The following is a 22632-nucleotide window of genomic DNA, read 5'->3' on the forward strand; positions in this document are numbered from 1 at the left end:
AAAAGGGGTCTGTCAGCAGCAAACGGCGCGGCGCGCCCCAACCCCGCGCGGCGCGCGACATAGCTGAACCAGATTCCTGTGCATCTTAATTCCATATAATTAAACCACGAAGCCCATTCTCGAATGTCTTAATACACAAGCAAGCAAGATAATTATTCGAGTCTTACAGACCCCCTTGGTTCCTATCAACACCTAAATACTCTCCAATGAGAGTAACAAAAATACCTCCTCCTATTATACTCCCGTCCTGCATTCCCTCTACCATTTTAGATAAATAAAAAGCAACACAGTAAGGGATATTGACAAAGCTTCTAGGATCCCGAATACACTTTAGGTAGAATAAATCATGTAAGGTAATTTTTTCTTTATTATGACCTCTCTGTGTAATCGAGTTAGCCAAAAATCTATGAATAATACGAAGCTCAGCTCTGTCAATATGTGTATAGGAGTGTCCTCCTGCTCGTGTAAAAACATCAAAATGTGACATACGCCTCCAAATGGCGTCAGCGTCAAAGTTACTATCTACCCTTTCACCATAATGAATCAAATTTGTACAATCGGGTAATAGCAACTCACCAGGAGTATATATCTGTAAGGCCCTGGCCATGTCCAGCATGGACATTCTGTACATCCTACCGCCAAGGATAAACCTAAGAAATCTTCTATCATCTATTCTAACTATATTTGTATCAAGTGATACAGTACTCATCAACTCAACACACCATTCCTTATATACAGGTCTACGAATGGTGAAAAGACGTTCCCAATCTGTAAAAGAAGAACTGCCATACCTTTGAACTAAAAGTTGTCTAATACAGTCAGCTAGATGGACCGTTTCCAAAGGGGCCCAATCGATTACCCTTGGCACCTCTAAATTTTTTGTTACCAATTTGAATTTGTTCCTTTGATATGTCTCGTAATCTCTCCATCTCCTATCAAATCTCAGATTAGGATGCAGAGTGTGCTCAGGAATAGTTGGGAATTCTACTGGCGGCCTCATTAGGAATACTATGAATTCATCAACAAACTGTACCGGATCATAATAAGGTATGTGCTGATCAGGCTGTTGTTGTGGTTCTTGTTGTGGTTCTTGTTCGTGTTGCATTTCTGGTTCTGGTTCTGGTGCTGGTGCTGGTCGTCTAGATGATGATGCTCCTGAACCTCCAGTATCGGCTTTCTGCAAAACACATTAAACACAAAATTTGTGCATCCAAATATGCATTAGTGTTAGCAAAATAACAACTTAAAACAATCACTATAACATGTTAAATCAAAATTAAACTTATACACATTTTCACAATTTTTCACAATTCTACACTTTTCAAATAAGCACATATGAAAATGTATACAAAGTTCATAAGCATTTAACTCAAATAACATGTCAAAATAGTCATTACTAATAATTAAACAAGTCTCAAATGGCAATTACATCAAATTAATCAAGTTCATGAATTTTGGACTTAAAAAGTTCACTTTAATCTCCAAAAATCATGTTTAGGATCAATGTTTGGATCATTTAACTATCTAAACATGTTACACTACTCAATTTAGCAATAATTCATGACAAAAATCGGCCATAACCTGTTTATATCAAAAAGCCCCAAATTGCTCAAGAACACTAACCCTAGATTTCTAAAAATTTTGAAGTTTTTGGCTTCAAATCATGTTAAATAGCATCAATCTAGGTTATACATGCATAAAATACTAACAATTTAACACTAATTACACTAGAAATTAACAAAATTGCATTAGGAAAAAAATTAATAATTATCACAAAAACTAGGAATTTATAGAGTTTAGGGGTGTAATTTTTACCATTTTGCTGAAGAATGAGAATCTAGGCATGATTAGAGCAAGAAAAATAACGAATTACGGTGGAAAATTGGCGAAATTTGGTGAAGATTTGAGAGAGTTTCGTGAATGTATGTGTGTGTTTGTGTTGAGACAGAACCGCTGAGAGTTTTGTATCAGGTCTGTTTTCCAGCTCCATGCGATTGCATGGAGTTGGAGTGCAATACCCATGCAAATCGCATGGGTATCCGGGAACAGTGTTTCAGCTTTTTTTTTTTTTTTTTTTTTTTGTAAAACCTTAAACTAAATAAAACATTTAATAAAATTTTAAAAATTTGTTTCTTTTTAGGATGAGGGCTTTTCGGATCGATGTCCTAGTCCGTCCTTCGACAAAAATTTAAGATTTATCAAATCAAAGCGCGGTTTTAAAAGTAAAGATTTTTGGATTTTTTTAATGTTTTTGGCATACTTTAATTCAATAAGATTAAAAATAATGATAATAAAAGTTCTCGTCCCTCCCTCGGGTAAAGCAATTTCGGTTCAACGACCTAGTCTTTAACTCACGACGAATTTTAAAAATCATATTTTTAACTTAGCGAAATAAAGTAAATTTTTGTTTTTAAATTCACACCAAACTTAAATTTAAAATATGCATAAAATTAAAAATTCACACCAAACTTAAATAAAAATTCATATTATAAATTCACACCAAACTTATATTATATTTTTGTTTTTATACATACAAAATTATATTAAAAAGATTAATTTTTCAAATATTTACAATTTTAAATATATTAATTTAAAAAGTTTACAATATTAATTTAAGATTTATATATTAATTTTAAAAACATGGTAAAAATAATAAAATTAAAAATCTTTTTGGCTTTTATCTCACTTTAATCAATCAAATATTATCAAAAATATGCGCCCCTCTTTTCAGTAAAGTAATTTCGGTTCCATGACCTAATTTAACTCATGACGAATTTTTGAAATATTTTGGGTTGATTGATTAAAGATATTTATACCTTAAGAATAAACGTTAAATTTCGCAGTGATGTAATAAATTTTTGTATGATATCAATAATTTCGGTCGCCAAACCTAATTTTATTCAATACCAATTTAATACTTTATAGCGAACAAATTAGCGTTTATTATCAAAAGGTTAAAAATAAAAAAAATAAAAAAAAAACTGTACAGACTTACCTGTGAGATAGTATTCTTAGTTATATGATCTATCCCATTCATAAGATAGTCGGTTTAATTGGTTTTCCATAGCTACATAGGCGTAACCCTCGAACATTCAGTGTTTTTTCTTCTAAACATATGAACGGTCCGTCTCTGCATAAAGTAACAAATTCGGTATTTGAATAGGTTTGATTATTTGAACATTTACCTCCATGTGACCATTTTCCGCATTTGTGACATCTTTCAAGGTGTCGTGCTCTTCTTTTCGCTGCGGATTTTGATTTTCCTTTACCAAATTGTAACTTATTATCTTCGCATCTCGATTCTTTTCTTACTCCATCCAATCTTTCTCTGATTACTGATACTATTTCACTCGAAAGTGTGTCATTATTACGTTTAGTGATCAAAGCGTGTAGCATTAGACCATGGTTTAGTTCACAGGCAGTCTTCATTTCGTAAAAACCTAAAAAAAATAAAAATTCAGAATGGGGGGAGAAGACTAGTTCTTTAGGGTCTGCTAGGGAAAGACCATTCGGGTTCCATTTTCGAGAACTACACGAAAACAGAAAATCTAACTCTAACAGAAATACATATTATCCTTTAAAGACTTGATTCTCCCCACACTTAGTTAGCTGTGGTATCGAAATTGTGATTAACTTCGTTGTCGATTTCCGTTGGACTATCTATGTAATGTTTAACTCTGTGACCATTAACTTTAAATTCAATTCCATTTGAATTTATTAATTCTACTGTTCCATATGGGAAAACTCTTTTGACTATGAATGGTCCAGACCATCTTAATTTCAATTTTCCAGAAAATAGCTTGAATCGTGAGTTGAAAAGAAGAACTCTGTCTCCTTCTTTGAATTCTTTTGAACTTCTGATTCTTTTATCATGCCATTTATTCGTTCTTTCTTTATAGATTAATGAATTTTCGTATGCTTCATGTCTTAATTCTTCTAATTCGTTTAGTTGACTTAACCGTAGACGTCCAGCTTCATGTAAATCAAGATTACATGTCTTCGAAGCCCAAAATGCTTTGTGTTCAATTTCTACTGGAAGATGACATGTTTTTCCGTAGACGAGTTTAAAAGGTGTGGTTCCAATTGGAGTTTTGTAGGCTGTTCTAAAAGCCCAGAGTGCATCCTCCAATTTAATGGACCATTCCTTCGGATTTGATTCTACGGTTTTTTCTAGAATACGTTTTAAAGCTCGGTTGGTATTTTCAACTTGTCCACTTGTTTGTGGATGATATGCGGTGGAGATTTTATGAGTTACTCCATATCTTTTGAGAACTTTCTCAAGTTGATTATTACAGAAACGAGTACCCCGATCACTTATTAAAGCTTTCGGTGTTCCAAACCTTGCAAAAAGACGTTTTAAAAAGTTGACTACAACTCGTGCATCGTTAGTTAGGAGAGCTTGTGCTTCCGCCCATTTAGATACATAATCAATGGCTACGAGAATATAGAGATTATTATGAGATTTTGGAAATGGACCCATAAAGTCAATACCCCAAATGTCAAATACTTCACATACTTGGATGACATTTTGTGGCATTTCATCACGTTGACTTATTTTTCCGGCCCTTTGACAAGCATCACAGGATTTGCAAAGAAGGTGTGCGTCTTTGTAAATTGTAGGCCAATAGAATCAGCATCATAAACTTTTCTTGCTGTTAGTTGAGGCCCATAATGCCCTCCTGTTGGTCCTGTGTGACAATGGTTTAAAATTTTACTAGTTTCATCTCCGAATACACATCGGCGTATTATTCCATCGGAACAACTTTTAAACAGATGTGGATCTTCCCAGAAATAGTGTTTTATATCACTGAAGAATTTCTTTCGTTTTTGGTACGATAATCCTTTTTCAAGGAATCCACATACTAAATAGTTTGCATAGTCTGTAAACCATGGAATTTCATTATAATCTATCTTCAATAGATATTCATCAGGAAAGTTGTCTTGTATGGCCGATTCATTTAGAACTTCTAATTCGGGATTTTCAAGAAGAGAAAGATGATCAGCGTCGAGATTTTCTGCTCCTCTTTTATCTCGAATTTCAATATCGAACTCTTGTAAGAGTAAGATCCAACGGATTAATCTTGGTTTGGCATCTTGTTTCGAAAATAGGTATCTAAGAGCAGAATGGTCGGTATAGACCACCGTTTTTGCTAGAACGAGATATGAACGAAATTTGTCAAAAGCAAAGACAATAGCAAGGAGTTCTTTTTCAGTAGTTGTATAGTTCGTTTGTGCTCCTTGTAACGTCTTACTAGCATAATATATAGGTTGAAATCGTTTTTCAATCCTTTGTCCTAAAACGGATCCCATTGCAAAATCACTTGCATCGCACATTAGTTCAAACGGTAGATTCTAATTTGGTGTTATCATGATCGGCGCATTAGTGAGTTTCTCTTTAAGCATATTAAAAGATTTGATACATTCATTTGAAAAGATGAATGGAGCATCCTTTTCTAGGAGTTTATTCATAGGAGTGGCAATTTTAGAAAAATCTTTTATGAAACGTCGGTAAAAACCGGCATGCCCTAGAAAACTCCTAACTCCTCTAACATTGGTGGGATGTGGAAGTTTAGCAATTACATCTACTTTAGCAATATCCACTTCAATTCCTTCTTTTGAAATTTTATGTCCAAGAACGATGCCTTCTTTAACCATGAAATGGCATTTCTCCCAATTAAGTACTAGATTTGATTGTTCGCATCTAATAAGCATTCGTTCCAGATTAACTAGACATGATTCAAATGTATCACCGAAGACTGAAAAGTCATCCATGAAAACTTCCATGCATTCTTCTATCATGTCGTGAAAAATTGCCATCATGCACCTTTGAAAGGTTGCAGGGGCGTTGCAAAGTCCAAATGGCATGCGTTTGTAAGCAAAAGTACCATAACGGCACGTGAACGTGGTTTTATCTTGATCTTCGGGTGCTATTGGAATTTGAAAGTATCCGGAAAATCCATCAAGAAAACAATAATAACTATTTCCGGCTAATCTTTCCAACATTTGATCAATGAAAGGTAAGGGAAAGTGATCTTTTCTGGTGGTGTCATTTAATTTTCTATAATCAATACATACACGCCATCCTGTTACAGTCCTAGTAGGAATAAGCTCATTTTTTTCATTTGTAATGACAGTCATGCCACCCTTCTTAGGCACGTATTGAACTGGGCTTACCCATGGACTATCAGAAATTGGATAAATTAGACCTGCGTCTAGCAGTTTAATAATTTCTTTTTTAACTACATCTTGCATATTAGGATTTAGTCTTCGTTGGCGTTGCACATACGTTTTATGACCTTTTTCCATAAGGATTTTATGTGTGCAATACGAAGGACTTATTCCTTTAATGTCATGAATCTTCCATGCAATGGCTGGTTTATGAGCTTTCAACACAGAAATGAGTTGTGATTTCTCATTTTCAGTAAGAGAAGATGATATTATTACAGGTAATTCAGATTCACCATGTAAATAAGCATATTCCAAATAGTTTGGAAGTGGCTTTAACTCTAATTTAGGAGGTTCTTCTATCGATGATTTGTATCGATATCTGTCTTCTTCTTTTAGCATTTGAATTTCTTCTGTTGTTGGTTCATATCCATTAGCTATAAGTGTAGCTAACATTTCAACTTCATCAATTGGTTCAGTTCCTTCTCCTAAAGAACATTCTCCTGTTCCTTGTAATTCTGGAAATTCTTCTAATAATTCTGCATGTGAATCTATAGTTTGAATATAATAACATGTATCATCTGCAGATTGCGGTTGTTGCATTGCTCTATCAACTGAAAAGGTAACACTCTCGTCCTCTATACTTAGGGTCAGTTTCTTACCGAACACGTCTATCATTGCTTTAGCCGTGTTTAAGAATGGTCTTCCTAATATGAGAGGAACTTGAGAATCTTCTTCCATGTCCAGAACAACAAAATCTACTGGAAATACTAAAGTACCAACTTTAACTAGCATGTTCTCCATTATCCCTCTAGGATATTTTATTGATCTATCTGCTAGTTGTATCCTTATTCTTGTTGGTTTCAATTCTCCAAGGTCTAGTTTAGTGTATAGTGAAAACGGCATTAAATTTATACTAGCACCTAAGTCTGCCAATGCTTCTATTGAACTAAGACTACCCAGAAAACATGGAATTGTGAAACTTCCTGGATCAGATAATTTTTCTGGTATCTTATTCAACAGCACTGCTGAACAATTAGCGTTCATAGTAACAGCCGAGAGTTCTTCCATTTTCTTTCTATTCGTGATCAGATCTTTCAAGAATTTAGCATATCTAGGCATTCCTGAAATCACATCAATGAAAGGAAGATTTACATTTATCTGTTTAAACATATCCAAGAATTTGGATTGCTCGGCTTCAAGTTTCTCTTTCTTCATTTTACTCGGGTAAGGAAATGGTGGTTGGTATGGTTTAATATAAGGTTTAGCCTTAAGTGTGTTATCTTCATTTACCTTTTCAACTACCGGTTCTTTTTCCTTATCTTGTTCAGGTTGTGGTTCTTGTGGAGTAGGAATAGCTTCATCAGAAGTTACAGGTATTTCAGGTGGTTTAAGTGTTGTACCACTTCTTGTGGTAATGGCTTTAGCTGTTTCATTCCGGGGGTTAGCATTTGTATCACTAGGTAAACTTCCCGGTTTTCTTTCACCTATTAACCTTGCTAGGTTACTTACTTCTTGTTCCAGATTTTGAATAGAAGCTTGTTGATTTCTAAATGCTTGAGCATTTTGTTCATTGGTTTGTTTTTGAGATGTGAAAAACTGCGTTTGAGTTTCAACTAGCTTCGTCATCATATCTTCTAAATTCGGCTTTTTATCATCGGTTTGTGGTGGTTTGTTTTGAAAATTAGGTCTTTGCTGGTTGTAAGTATTATTGGATACTTGTTGATTGTTAGGACCTTGTTGGTTGTTGTATGGAATATTTCGGTTATAGTTCTGATTTTGATTGTAAATAGGTCTTGGCGGTTGATAATTATTTTCAGGCCTTTGGTTTAGATATGAAACATTTTCTCTTTGTTCCATTGTTAGTTCAATACTGAGACAATCTTTTATCAAATGTGATCCTCCACACTGCTCACAACTAATTCGTATTGAGTGAATATCCTTAGTCATCTTTTCCATTCGTCTCTCGACAGCATCTATCTTTGCGGAAATGGAATCTAAGTCATGGCTAGAATCGGCTCTAGCTGCTTTAGATGATCTAACGATATCTTTTTCTTGGTGCCACTCATGTGAGTGGGAAGCAGTGTTATCAATAATTTTATAAGCATCAGTTTCAGTTTTCTTCATAATGGAACCACCAGCTGCTATATCTATGTCTTTCCTTGTAGTGATGTCGCATCCTTGGTAGAATATTTGTACTATTTGACAGGTATCTAAACCATGTTGCGGACATCCTCTTAATAGCTTTCCAAATCTTGTCCACGCCTCATATAGAGTTTCATTTGGCTTTTGTGTGAACGTAACAATTTCTCCTTGAAGTCTTATGGCTTTAGATGCCGGAAAGAATTGTTTAAGAAATTTTTCAACTAAAACGTCCCATGTATCAATCGCCCCTTCAGGTAACGATTCCAACCAATCTTTGGCTTCTCCCTTTAAAGTCCAGGGAAATAACATGAGATATATCTGTTCATCCTCCACTTCTCGGATTTTAAATAGTGTGCAGATCCTATTAAAGGTACGAAGATGTTCATTTGGATCTTCCTTCAGCGCACCACTAAATTGGCATTGATTAGTCACCATGTGTAGAATTTGTCCTTTGATTTCATAATCTGGCGCATTAATGTCTGGATGAGTAATTGCGTGACCTTGGCCAGTGCGTTTAGCTCTCATTCGGTCTTCCATACTTAAAGGTTCCAGATTCTCCATAATTGAATTTGTTGAATCGGAATCACTAGAGGATTCTGATTTAATGGTTCGTTTCTCAACAATCTCTGTTTGAATGATTGGTGGTTCCAGAGGAAAATTTAATGGTTCAGGATCTATGAATCGTCCCTGAATATTCTCCGGATTCTCAATTGTGAGGTCGGGTTCAAAAAATGGATTATCGGAAATTTGAATTGGAGTACTTGGTTGACTGGATGACGATTCTAAAAAAAAATCAACGGCGGTAATAATTGCTAAATGTCTTGATCTAGTTACAGGTGGTGAACGTACAAAAGGTGGTGAACGTCTTGCTCGATGCATTCACTGAATATCCTATTAGTTTTTTAGAAGGAAAGAAAAATTATATAAGTTATCCAATCAATAGACTTTTCTGATTTTGCCCACGTTTCGAATAGCCAAAAGATGCAGCAGAGGGGCAGGATTCGTTTGGTCTCAATATAATTGAGGACTGTTTGGCTCCAATAACCCGGTCCACGTACAAATCCAACTATTACTACGAACCATAAAATTTTGATGTCTATCAATTTAACTACTTAAAATAAATTTTCGTAATTTTAAGAATTTTAGATAAGAAGTAGAATAAAAATCTATGTCCTAAAAACTAGAATAGCGAGAAATAAGAAAGAAAAAGAGCGCGTCGAAAAAGAAAAAGAAAAGGGTTGAAAAATAAAAGGCGTCGGAAAATAAGAAATAAAAAGAAATGACTTATAGAACTTAAAAACACTCGACTAACCCAACCTTATTACTATCACTAACTTAAAATTATAATCGCAAATTGAGATTACTAATTGGAATGATAATTGATACATAGGTAAAAGGCGTCTAAAAATATTAAAGCTTACAAGTAAAACTATATCCCAAATGGCAATAACTTAAAAAAAACTAAAACTTAAAAAGGCGTCGCAAAATTCTAAAGCACCTAAATCTTAGTCTAAAGAAAAAGCACTTAAGGGATTTTACAGCAAGGCCTAAAAATCTAGAAATAAAAATAACTATGGCAAAAACTATGAATTAAAACTAAATACGAGCGAAAAATACAAAAGTTACGCTAAAACTATTAAAAGGGGACAAAATATAAAAATATATAAAAAGTTGTAAAAATTACAATTTTTATAAAAATATTATTTTTATATTATTTATGTTATAAAACTATTAATTTTATAAATTATTAAAACTAATTTAGACTTAAAATACAAATTATAAATAAACTAAACTAAATAATAAAATAATTATAACCTAATTAGGGTTATTAATTAATAATAATTATTATTATAAACCCTAATTTCGTACAGCTTATGTTTCAGACAAGTCAAATCACTCCATGCGATCGCATGGAGTGTATGCTATATATTCATGCGATCGCATGACGTAGAAAATCGGGCCAGATGGGTTGGGCTGCTACAGTGTAGCCCGTAAACTTTTATATATATATTTTTTTTTTATATAGCGTTGCGCTTCCGGCTTTTAAGCTAAATTTTTAAGTTCCCCGGCAGCGGCGCCAAAAATACTTGATGTCAAAGCTAAGGGGTATAAAATACTATTAAATTTTACAAGGAAATACTATTAAATACGATACAATTTTACACAGGATATTTATTTATTTAGAGAATGGATATACTTAAACCTTGCTACAACACTTATAGGCAGTGTACCTAATCGTACAGTAGTGTAGATTTTAGTAAGTCCGGTTCGTTCCACAGGGAAAATCTTTTAATCAAAGCTTAACGCTATATTAGTTTAATTTATAAAAATACAAATATATATATATATAAGTAATATTATTATTATAAAGGGGGATTTTTACCGTTTAATGACCGGTTTGTAGATTTTAAAACTTTAGTCGCAGTTAAAACCAAATGTAAAATATTAAATAAATAAAACACTTAATTTAAAGCGTAAAGTAAATAACGATAATGAAATTACGAATAATAAAAGTGCGATAAAATAAACTTGCGATAATTAAAAAGTACGATAATTAAAAAGTACGATAATTAAAAGTGCAATTAAATACAATAACAATAAATAAAAGTGCTATAATTAGAAGTGCAATTAAATATAAAATAAAGGAAATTAAATATGAAATAAAAGAATTATGCTTATTTAAACTTCAGTAATCATGATGTTTGACGTGTTGATTTTAGTTTTATGCCCATGGGTTAATTGTCCTTTGTCCTGGATTATTTAATATGTCCATCTGGTTTTTGTCCATAACAGTCCATCAGTCATAAATATAAAGTGCAAGTGTCCTCGTCAAATTATCCTTATACCCGAAGTCAAATATTCCAACTAATTGGGGACTTAAACTGTAACAAGGTTTTATTACTTTGTTTAATAATTACACCAGGATGTCGACTGAGTGTAACCCAAGGTTTTAATACTTTGTTAACAATTATGCCAAGTATCCTTGTACATAATTTCACCCCTGTTTTAATAATTCTAGTGGCTATTAATCCATTCCCGTGTCCGGTTAAATGAACGATTATTCGTACATATAAATATCCCGCCCATCGTGTCCGATCGAGTGTATATGGTTATTTATAGGGACGTCCAATTGTAAATCTTTATATTAACATTAACAAACTATCATTTAGTTAAACAAATATAAAGCCCATTAATAGCCCATAGTCTAATTTCCACAAGTGTCGTTCTTTTGTCCAAACCCCAATTATGGTACAAAGCCCAATTATCCAATTTTAGTAATTAGCCCAACATCATGATTACTTCGGATTAAATAAGCATAATAATAACTTAGCTATGAGACATTAATGTAAAAAGGTTGAACATAACTTACAATGATTAAAAATAGCGTAGCGTTACACGGACAGAATTTTGACTTACACCCTTACAACATTCGCTAACACACCCTTATTATTAGGATTTAAAATTAAAATTAAAATTAAAATATAAATTATATATACATATACTACGTTGAGTGAAGAAGAAAAAGATGTGTTTTTGTGGTGCACCAAAGCTCGATTTTTATAGGCATGTGGGCTGGAACTGGGGCTCATGCGATCGCATGGATTTATGCCTTCCAGGCCATGCGATCGCATGGCCAGCTAGGGAGGCTCACATTTGGTTGTTTTCTTCTGCCGATGGTTTTATAATATAATATAATATATATATTAATTTTAAGAATTAATTATATATTATATTATATTTATGTGCATAGTTGACTTGTAATTTTTAGTCCGTTGCGTCGAGCGTTGAGTGTTGACTCTGGTCCCGGTTCCAGATTTTCGAACGTCCTTGTGTACAATTTAATATCTTGTACTTTGCGTTTTGAATCTTGTACTTTTGTAATTTTGAGACGTTTCTTATCAATAATTGGAACCTCATTGATTGTATTTTGTACTTTAGAGCTTTTTGGTCGTTTGCGTCTAAAATTCTCCGAATCTGTCTTTTGTCTTCACCTTTTATTATTTAAACGAATATCACTTGTAAATAGAACAGTTGCAACTAAAAGCTTGTCTTTCTTGAGGAATAATGCTATGAAATATATGTTCGTTTTTAGCATTATCAATAACCATATAAATGAATTTAAACATTGCAATCCTAATCAAGTTCCAAATTATTACAAACCATCATCAAATTCATAAATTGTTTTATCCGGGAACTACATACCATCCGGATACACAAAAAAACTACCATTAAGCAACCACAAACACAAAGAAACCTAAATTGTTAAACATTCAACTAAATCAACCACAAACCATCATCAAATGTTTCAAATCCCAAACCATTCCTCCCGCAATTATTACATCATAAATTATTTACAAGTTTCACAAACCACAAACCATTAAAGTTTTAAAAATCAAGAACCAACACCAAGCATGAATTACCGTTCTCCATCATTTCCAATAGTTCCAATTTGACCACCCACTCGGACCATATTGAGTTCCACTTTGATCACCAAGTTCGGCCTGTCACCTTTCTTCCTACTCTTAACGTGCTCGCTCCTCTTCATGCATTCGTTGTTGATGCAAGGTATGCATTGTTTGAGCATATTGTGTTGAATATTCATGATGTGCAAAAGTGTACAGTGCTTAATTTGCCTTTTAAAACTTTTAAATTTATCTAACCTTTATTTAATACAATTTTAACACCCTAACGAGCAACAAGACCTGATCAGATGTAGTATTCTAGGTTATCATCCCAAGAGAGCGTAGATGCGGTTTAAGTTGGTTTATTATGTAGTCTAGCTCTTATTAAAGAACTAGAAGTATAGTTTTTAGGTTTTCGGTTGTGTTTTAGATTTGGAATATTATCTCTTAGGAAAGAGATAATTGAAGGTACGTTATTAATGAACTAAATAATAAAATATTTAGAAAGAAATAAATATTAAGATAAACAATTATAAATAAAAGCAGTTACATGAACGTATAACTTGTACGAGAATCATATTAGGCAAGTTTCATGACTTATATTAACACCAATCAAGATAATAATCATAGACCAATTATTATCCCTAAATAGGTTAAGACAAGTGCTGCATATCATTCAATAGGTAGGACTTAAAGCATATGCTAGACACGTGATGTTCATACCTAACATCTCAATTCTTAGTATTTAATTCAATTACATGATACATATCAATCTTATGATGAGGATTAACATGCAAATAGATTGACAAATTATATAAACTATTAAACATCAAGTAGATCAACTCAAGTTACTTGCCGAAAGTTGATTTGTACTTGGTTCTCATGCAATCATTAATCAAACACATTCAAACAGAGGATGTTCGACTAAGCCTAACAATATTAAACTCTATTATATAAGTGTAACTCAAATTCAATTGATGTATCACTATCAATGTTGTTTAACTTAATTGCATGCAATTCAATTTAACAAGTTTGATTGACTAGATCTAAACAAGTAGTATGAATCGAATAATAGATTGTTGGATTAAGTGATAATCAATCCTAAAATCAAGTTACTTAATCATTAAACATGCAAACAAGTGTATTAAAACAAAGCAGATTCAAAATAGCTTAAATAATCCTCACAGAAACTAAGTGTATACATATCTGGAAAAACCAGAAATTGAATAGAATGAAGCACGAAGTCGGTGGCTTTGTTCCAGTCAAGCCGGCGGCTTGGACTGGTGAAGTTGGCGACTTCATCTGATTCCCAGAAAAAGTTAGTTTTTGTCCACGTAACGACTATGAACGTTTAGTTCATAGTGGTAGACAAACAGATAAGAAAAACAGTAAATAAAATGTGATAATAATATAAATTGATAAAGACATGTACCTTGAAAGGTAAACTGAAAGATAACCTTAATTGATAACTTGATTACAAAACCCTAAAACTAAGAGTTTTCATTTTTGGTGAAAACCCTAAGAGAAAAACGAAAAGTTACATTCAAAACTGATACATAAGGCCTCTATTTATAGTTTTCAAACACGGTGGCCCAAGCCGGCGGATTTAGTGGGAAGTCAGCGGCTTCACTTGGTCGGTTACTCCTTCTGCAAGTTTAACTTAATCCGCAAGTTGAAAAGCACGTATTTGCCTTAGCCCAAGCCGTCGCCTTCATAGTTAAGCCGGCGGCTTCACTGGTCTGCAATCTTTTTGATTGTGTTTCCTTTTTTAACTTTTTGGGGTTTTAAGTACACGAAACTGACTTAAGTCGGCGGTTTCAGTTGTAAGCCGGCGGCTTACTGCTATTTCTCGAATTATGTGCTTTCTGCAATGTACTAGAACTTTCTGAGCTTTAAAACCAAGCCGGTGGCTTCATCTAAAATTCTGCAATTTTTAATTATTTTTGATCCTGTTTAATACATAACTTAAATAAAAAACATTAGAAATACCTTTTTCCTCATTTCACCCATTTTGGTGTATTTTAGGTATTAAAATGACTTTAAAATAGTAAGATAACTCCTTAAAATGTTATGAAAAAACCTATATAATTTACGAGTTATCAATTCATAATTGTATGGAGTCGAAAAAAGTGGTGGTGTAATTGAATCCACAAAAGGACTCCATGGCTCACGGTGTGGTAGCGGGGCTTCGGGTTTCATTTTCATTGTTTCAATAGCATGGCATAGCCATTGGATATCGCGGCCTTGACCCGCTTGGGTGTATTCAATGCCATAAAAACGTCAGTCCATCCTACCAAAGTGATCACTAATGAACCCCCTATCTTGTGGGCTAAGAGTGTACACCCCTTGTGTCGGCACATTGGAACTCCCACTACCTCCTGCTTAGTTCGGGTCTGTCTCAAAGGTTGGTGCTTGGATGGGTTCAGTAGTTCCTCTTACAAACTCAACATACTTATCATGCTCCTTCCTCAAGATGTCACCACCTAAGTAATCATTCATGTTTGTTTTCTTCATATACTTTTTCTCCCTCACTAAACCATCTAAATTGATGTCAAAGTATTAGGCAACCATTGTCACGAAATGGCCACCCGCTGAAGGCTTTAAAGTCTTCAACCATCATCATCATAAAGGATGTGGGCGATGGTGTTGGGGATGTGCGCATTCCACCCATTGTAAATCATGTGGTTTAGCCAAACATCCATATGGGACATCTTTTGAAGATTCTCCACCCGGTTATTTATTACACGCGAAATAACCATGTGGATCATGCGGCGGGTGAAGGTCCTAATGTCGGTCATTGAGCTTTTGTCAGGAATGAAGGGTCCATCGGCCATGCGTTCCCACTTTTGGTTAAAGTCAAAGGTCTAAAGAAAGTTGTGACAATTTTGCAAATATTTCCACAAAGCATCAGAGCTATCATAGTATTCTCGATAGACTCCTAAGATCCTAATCCACTCTATCAAACTTAAACTTCTCTCAACGCCCCCAAGTGAAAGCTCATATAGCTCTCATCATTGATGCTTGGACGTTGTCTAAAGCTCATAGTGGTGAGAAACTCCCTTGTGAGAGTTAGGTATGTGGCCTTTCGAATTATGAAGAGTAGCCACCAAGGTTTGATCTTGTTTTGCTTATTGCTAGGAGTTGAGAAAACTACTATATTTGCCAAAAGTTGGTTGTACTTATTGATGCACTTTAAAGGTTCCCACTCAATGTACTTGGCATTGTTGACAGGTTTGGCTAGTCGAAAACACAACTACTTGTGCTACTCATCCTCATTTTGTAAGTTCAAAATGGCTTGTAGCCATGGTTGTATGTAGTACCCTTGAACTCCCTCTTCATCGTGAGGTATGTGGTGGTGGTAGAGGTGGTGGTGAGTTTGATGATTGCTCTTGTCTCGCACGTTTGTTCCTTGCTATTGCTTGTTGGCGAGATGTACCACCCTCAGTTTGATTACCTTTTCCCTTGCCTTTGGTTCCCTGAAATAGAACATAAACAACAAAACAAAACCATATTTGTACAAAGTTAGCATAAGTGCAACCATACCACAATCAACTCATCAAAGGGGTAACTCACCCCTACATTTAAGTTCAACAATCAATCTTCACAATCCGTTACATAAAAGCTTCAAACTTTGCAATGTTTAGTCCAAATAGTCAATATACAACAATGGTACAATGGTCAATTCGGGTCAACTAAATGGGTGCAATCCTAGCAAACCTAAATAACCTTGCAAGCATACCGAAAGCACAAAGTAAAACTATTAGCCATAGTGTTTCATGCTATAAATCAACTAAATCACAAGTCAAAAAGTCAAAGCTAGTCAAACGCTAAAATCATGAACCCTAATTTGCAAATTTATAGCGAAAAATCACCAATTTTTAGTAATAAATGACAATAGCAGGATGGTAGACTGGTAATTAACCCTAGACATCACCCAATTTCATCGCAAATAGCCGATTTCAAAATGCCCCAAATTGAAGAAACCTAGATTTGCAAAGTTGTAATTTGTGCAATTAATCATGAGAAACATGTAAATCAATAACAATATAGTCTATAATCAACAATTGTAGCGACCCAACCAAATCATGTTTGACGGCGCCGTCTACGTAGGTCCCATTACATGGTCATAAGTCTTTAAGATAACGTTTGACCGAAAAAATGTCGTATTCATTTCATAAGTATGGATGTTTCAAGGTTTACAAAGTAGTTCGACAACTAGTTACATAACAAAGTTTAAAGTACAATGAAACATATGCGACACAATTTGAAAGTAGTCAAAAGACGCTCCACGTATGCAAGTATACTCGACATCCAATGCAAGTATCAAAAAGAATGAGCGGAAGCATGTATCATTAAGCATTCAAGGACCTGAGAAAACATAAAAGAATCTGTCAACGAAAATGTTGGTGAAATCATAGTGGTATGCATAAAGTATATTTGTATCACAAGGTTTAGTATAAATCGTTTATCAAGCGTATACATCTCAAAAGATGTGTTTGTATCACGAGCACCCAATTATCAAACTTAACTGAATCTTACCTCTACATAATAGTGTTAGAACCTACACTATACATCGAAAGTACGTTTCATTCATCTGAATGAGGGTTCGTCAAACCCGCATGGCCACACAACATAATTTCTCGCTTACACTCTACAAGTGTAACTAATGATAATTGGACTTGAGGATTTTCGTTCTAACTCATATGTATCTTTGCTTTTGTATAGTATTCAAAGTATCAAAGTATGAAAAGTATATATATACATGTGAAAAGTATATATAAGTATGTAATGTATATGTTTTCTCATCCCACGATTTTAAAAGTATAAAAGTATTTGAGAAGTGGGGCTATGATCTCACCTTGAGTGTAGAAAAGTAAATTTACTCCAACAAGTAACGTGTGCAAGAACAATGCTAGTCTCGACCTAAACAATTAGGTTGTATCAATAACGATAGTCACGATTGGTCAAAGATGTTCAATTAGTCCTATGGCTCAATACGACTCGATTATGTAGAATGTGAATCAAATTGTCAAGTTTCATGCAAGATACAAGTATAGAAACAAGTTAGAAAGATTGCATAATCATTTGGTTAAGTTTGACAAAAAGTCAAACTTTGGTCGGTCAAAGTCAACGAAAAAGTCAACACGTTCGGGTCGGGTCCCGAACTATTTTTCTGAGGTTTTTAATCATATATGAGCATGTTAGAACAAGTTACATGTGAATTGGAGGTGCGTAGCATAGCAAACATTTTTCGAAAATTGACAAAGTTGGACAGCCCACTTTGGCGCGCCGCGCCATTACCTGTGCAGAGAATTCTGGCAGTTTTTAAGTTTTATGCACGAACCTAACTTCAAACAATCACCATTTATGACCCGCAAACAACCAAAGCATGTATCTTATATCATCGGAAAGGTATTTTGACAAGGAAAACAACTAAACACATTTCATCAATCACATTTACTTTTACAACAACAAAAATCACATTCAAAGCTCCTCATTAAATGCATTCAAGTTCATAAATGAAATTCGATGATTCGGCAACAAATTTACATGAATGATATGCCGTTTCGAAGGTGATCAAGCATACAATACAACCTAACACTTACAAATAACATTTCATATCATTCAAAGCATTTAATGTTCACATTCAATTCTATCAAACCCTAACCAACAACATCAAAATCACTAATCATGTTTATGAAGTTTTCTAAAACAACCTACACATCAAATTGAAACTATTGATGTTAGGAACACATTTAATACATGCATTTATAACATTTTAACATCATTCAACAACAAAATCACCAAATCAAACACACCAAAGTTTATGTTCATGCTAGTTACTTCAAATAACAAAATCGAACATATAAATCATATATTCATGTTAGACTTGAGCCATAGACACTAATTAACAACTTTATAACTTAAAAACATCAAGAACACAAAATCTAGTGATTTTAGAAAGTTACCCAAATGTAATGAAATCGGTATGGAATCGAAGAGGAAGTTGCAAGGATTCTAAATATGTAATGTGTTTTGATTGAAGCTTGCTTGAACGAATTTAGATGATGATTCTTTGAGATGGAGTTTGAGAGAATAATTGAAAGTATTAAAAGAAAATGGAAAAGGGAAAATGGATAAATGAATAGAGGAGGAGAAGTGTTGACCCTTTGACCTAGTCAAAGGTTTGGCACTTTGGCAAGTTTGATCCCTCTAGTTCGGTTGCGGGTGCGTGAATTACCTAAACGAGATATTTTAAAACGCGTATTAACGGGAGATGTTATAGTCATATAACGGACTTTAAATAATTAAACTGAAAAGTAAACCTAAAAAAGCGGGATGTTACAACAATAATTTCATCACAATCAACCTAAATCAAACATAGTCATCATATAAAGCAAATAGAGTATAAAGCATTAAAATCACAAATAATCATGAAATTAAGCAAGATAGAGGTGAGAATCATACTCTAAGGAAGTTCATTATTGTTGATAATGCAAGATTCTAGAAGATTAGTGAGTAATTTACATGTTAAGATTAGGGTTTTTTTAGTGTGTGTGTCAATTTAGAGAGAAAAAGAGGTGTGGGTGTGTGATAGAGTGAGTCAAATAACCCCCAAAACACATTAAAATGGGGTCAGGAACGTCATTCCTTAAAGTGGCACGTCGTTCCTTTGCACACTAGAACGTGGTTCCAGAAACCCATAACGTCATTCCTACACTAAACAAGAACATCGTTCCTTAAAAAGGAACGTCGTTCCTCAATCTTCCTAGAAAGTGATTTTGTTAACATATTTAATCAAGAACATCGTTCCAGAATCCAGAACGTCGTTCCTCACCAGGAAATGCAGTTTTCAAACGTTAAGCACAATCTAACTCATTCACAAACTATTTTTGATGTTTTCTAGTTTACCCAAATGCATGAAATGCAACCTAAATGATAATGCAAGCTACGAAAAGACAATATCATACAACTTATATGAAATGCAACTAAATGAGCTATCTACACGATTGTGGAAAGTGTTTAACGAGTCTATCACCCGACTCCAATTTAGTTAAGTGTTCAACTAATACCGGGGTGGTAGAATTCCCTTCCCTTTTAGCTAAGGGAATCACCACCTTGATAACCATCATTTATCATTAACAACAACTAATTGTCCATCACCTTAGCTTCATTAATCAATTCCTTAAGTTTGCCCTTTTCACGTTTTGACAAGTTTGACACTAGGCGTTTTCTCAAGCGTTCATCCTTCTTGGATGAAGCACGATGAACCCGTCCATATAGCTATTTCATAGACTTATGAAGGACATCAATTTCACTTTTAGGTTCAATTAGTTTCTTATTGGTCAACCCCCCACACGTAGTTGGTAGACCAACTTGAGTTGTTCTAGTAGTGTCTTGCACACTAGCAACAACAAGTGGTGTGGTTTTAGGCATTGGTGGCAAACTAGTGCATTTACTATGAAAGCTCATGCTCTTTCCTTTGTCTCTTAGGGTCAACTTTCCGGTTCTAAACTCAAAGAAAGCACCCGCGATTGCTAAGAAAGGTCTTCCCAATACAGGGGGCACAACTGGATCTTCATTTATGTCAACAATAACAAAATCGACCGGGAACTCCATTTCACCTATTTTTAAAATTAAATCTTTGGCAATCTCGACACTTGGGCCAATAGATTGATCAATTAATTTAACTCCCATTTTGGTGGATTCAAGATCACCTAGGCCTAACCTCTTTATAGATTGAGTAGGGCATGAAGTTTATACTTGCCCCCGAGTCGGCCAATGATGTAAACATCTTCGACCCGTTTACATTGCATGGAATTAGGAAAGGCCCGGGATTGCCCATTTTAGGTGGTAGATTACATTTTTTTTAAAACCTAATCCACTCCCTTTTTAGGAAAGCGGTGGATGCTTGCTCACATTCCCTTTTCTTGGCCATAAGTAACTTTAAGAATTTTCCATAGTTGGGCATATTTTCGAGCACTTCCGCCAAGGGTAGTTTAACATAGATATTCTCATTTTCGGTTTTGATAGACTTACAATCCATATCCTTTGGATGTGTAGGTAGCAATGCTTGAGGATATGGGATCGGTGCCTCATATTCCCTCATGGTTGGTGTAGCAAGAACCTCAACCTAGTTCCTTTGCTCCATTGCATTCAAAACATTTCCTACCTTTGCCCCTTCTTGGACCTTGTTCAATTCAATTTTCTCGAAATCATTGCCCAATTGCTTGTATGGTGACTCGGTAGCCTCCATGGACATCACATTCTTCACACAAATAGGAATGTACTCCGCCACTTTGGAATCATCCAAGAACTTAAATACTCCAAGCTCCATTGTATTGATTTCTAATGCTTCATCCATATCAAACTCTTCCTCTTCAACGTCGAATGTAAAGACATAAGGACATTCGTGTTGGTCCGCTTCTTTGATTGAAACAATTGAGTTCTGTTGATCATACTTGGGGTTGGGTGTGGAATTTGATGAACTTGCTTGATTATTGTTTTGGTTGTGATTGTTGTTCTTAATAGGAATAACTCTTGTGTTGTTTTAGTTTTGTTGATTTTGGTGTTGAAGTTGATTGTTTTGGTTGTTGTTGTAATTATTGTTGGGGTTCACTTGTGTATTTGATGGTAAAGTTCCTTGAGGTCTCTTGGCAACTTGATCTGATAATCTTCTAACGGTGCTCTCAAGGTTTTGGGATGATGCTTGTTGAGGTAGTAGTTGTTGCTTCAAGAACTCATTCTCCTTAGTTAAAAATGCTTCGGTTGTCTCTAGCTTCTTTATGTAGTTTTGCATCATCTCCTCTAAACTCTTCGAAGGTTGAGGTGGTTGAGTGTTTTGTTGAGGTTGGTTTTGATTGTAACCTTGGTTATTTTAATTTTGGCTATAACCTTGGTTTTGTTGATAGCTTTGGTTGTTTTGATAGCTTGAGTTTTTTTTATTGTTATAAGGTTGGGTGTTGTATGGTTGTTGGTTTTGTGATTGGAAGTTGTTGCTCTGGTTTTGGTTATAGTTTGGGTTGTAACCTTGGTTTCGGTTTTGGTTTGTAAATTCGGGTGGTGGGTTGTTTTGGGTGTTGAAGGAGACTTTTCTTTGGTTTGGGTTGAAGTAACCTTGGTTATTTTGGTAAGAGTTGTTGCCTTGGTTTGATGACCAGCCCCTTTGATAATTTTGATTACTCATATAGTTGACATGAGCATCCGAGTTCATTGGGATATCGTCCAAATCAATGTGATTGCATTGGTTGATTTGGGGACAATTCTTTGTGAGGTGAGGTCCATCGCATCTTTCACACCCTACTTGCATCGCAACAATAGATTGTTGTAACTTCTTCAACTCCTTCCCGTATGATTGAAATTGGTTATTCAAGCTAGCAATCGTGATTTGATCGTTGTCACTCTCCACTTGAGCTAAACTCTTCCTTGGCATATCTCTAGGTGAAGGATTCCACTCATAAGTATGAATCGGGATGTCTTTTAACAAGGTTTCGGCCGCGTTTGGTGACTTATACATGAACACGCCTCCCGTGGAGACATCAAGAACTTGTCTTGTCAATAAATTCGTATCCCGATAGAATGTGTTGATATACTCTCTCTTGGTTAACCCATGTGGTGGACACGCTCTCAACATTTTCTTAAAACATATACATGCATCATATAAAGATTCATCACTCCGTTGAGCGAATGCATTGATCTCCATTCTAAGCCTCTCCGCCTTCGATGGTGGAAAGAAGTGATTGATAAAAGTGTCACTTGAATCTTGAAAAGTTCTAATCGAGTCGGAAGGTAGATTCCTTAACCAAGCTTTAGCATCACCTTGAAGAGAAAAGGGGAATGCCCTTAACTTATATGCATCTTCGGTAACATCTTTATGCTTGTAAAGATCACAAATGTCATTGGATTGTTGAAGGTGTTC

The 22632-nt window shown here is 34.7% G+C and overlaps 1 non-coding gene across 1 annotated transcript; it reads left to right on the plus strand.

Annotated features, from left to right (window-relative positions):
* Positions 1 to 22318: 22318 nt before the first annotated feature.
* Positions 22319 to 22425, plus strand: LOC139856556 (small nucleolar RNA R71). Its single transcript, XR_011762030.1, has one exon. It is a non-coding gene; the product is annotated as a small nucleolar RNA R71 (small nucleolar RNA).
* Positions 22426 to 22632: the final 207 nt, after the last annotated feature.

The sequence above is a fragment of the Rutidosis leptorrhynchoides genome, chromosome 6, assembly GCF_046630445.1.
Source record: "Rutidosis leptorrhynchoides isolate AG116_Rl617_1_P2 chromosome 6, CSIRO_AGI_Rlap_v1, whole genome shotgun sequence".
In the NCBI taxonomy this organism is placed as follows: domain Eukaryota; kingdom Viridiplantae; phylum Streptophyta; class Magnoliopsida; order Asterales; family Asteraceae; genus Rutidosis; species Rutidosis leptorrhynchoides.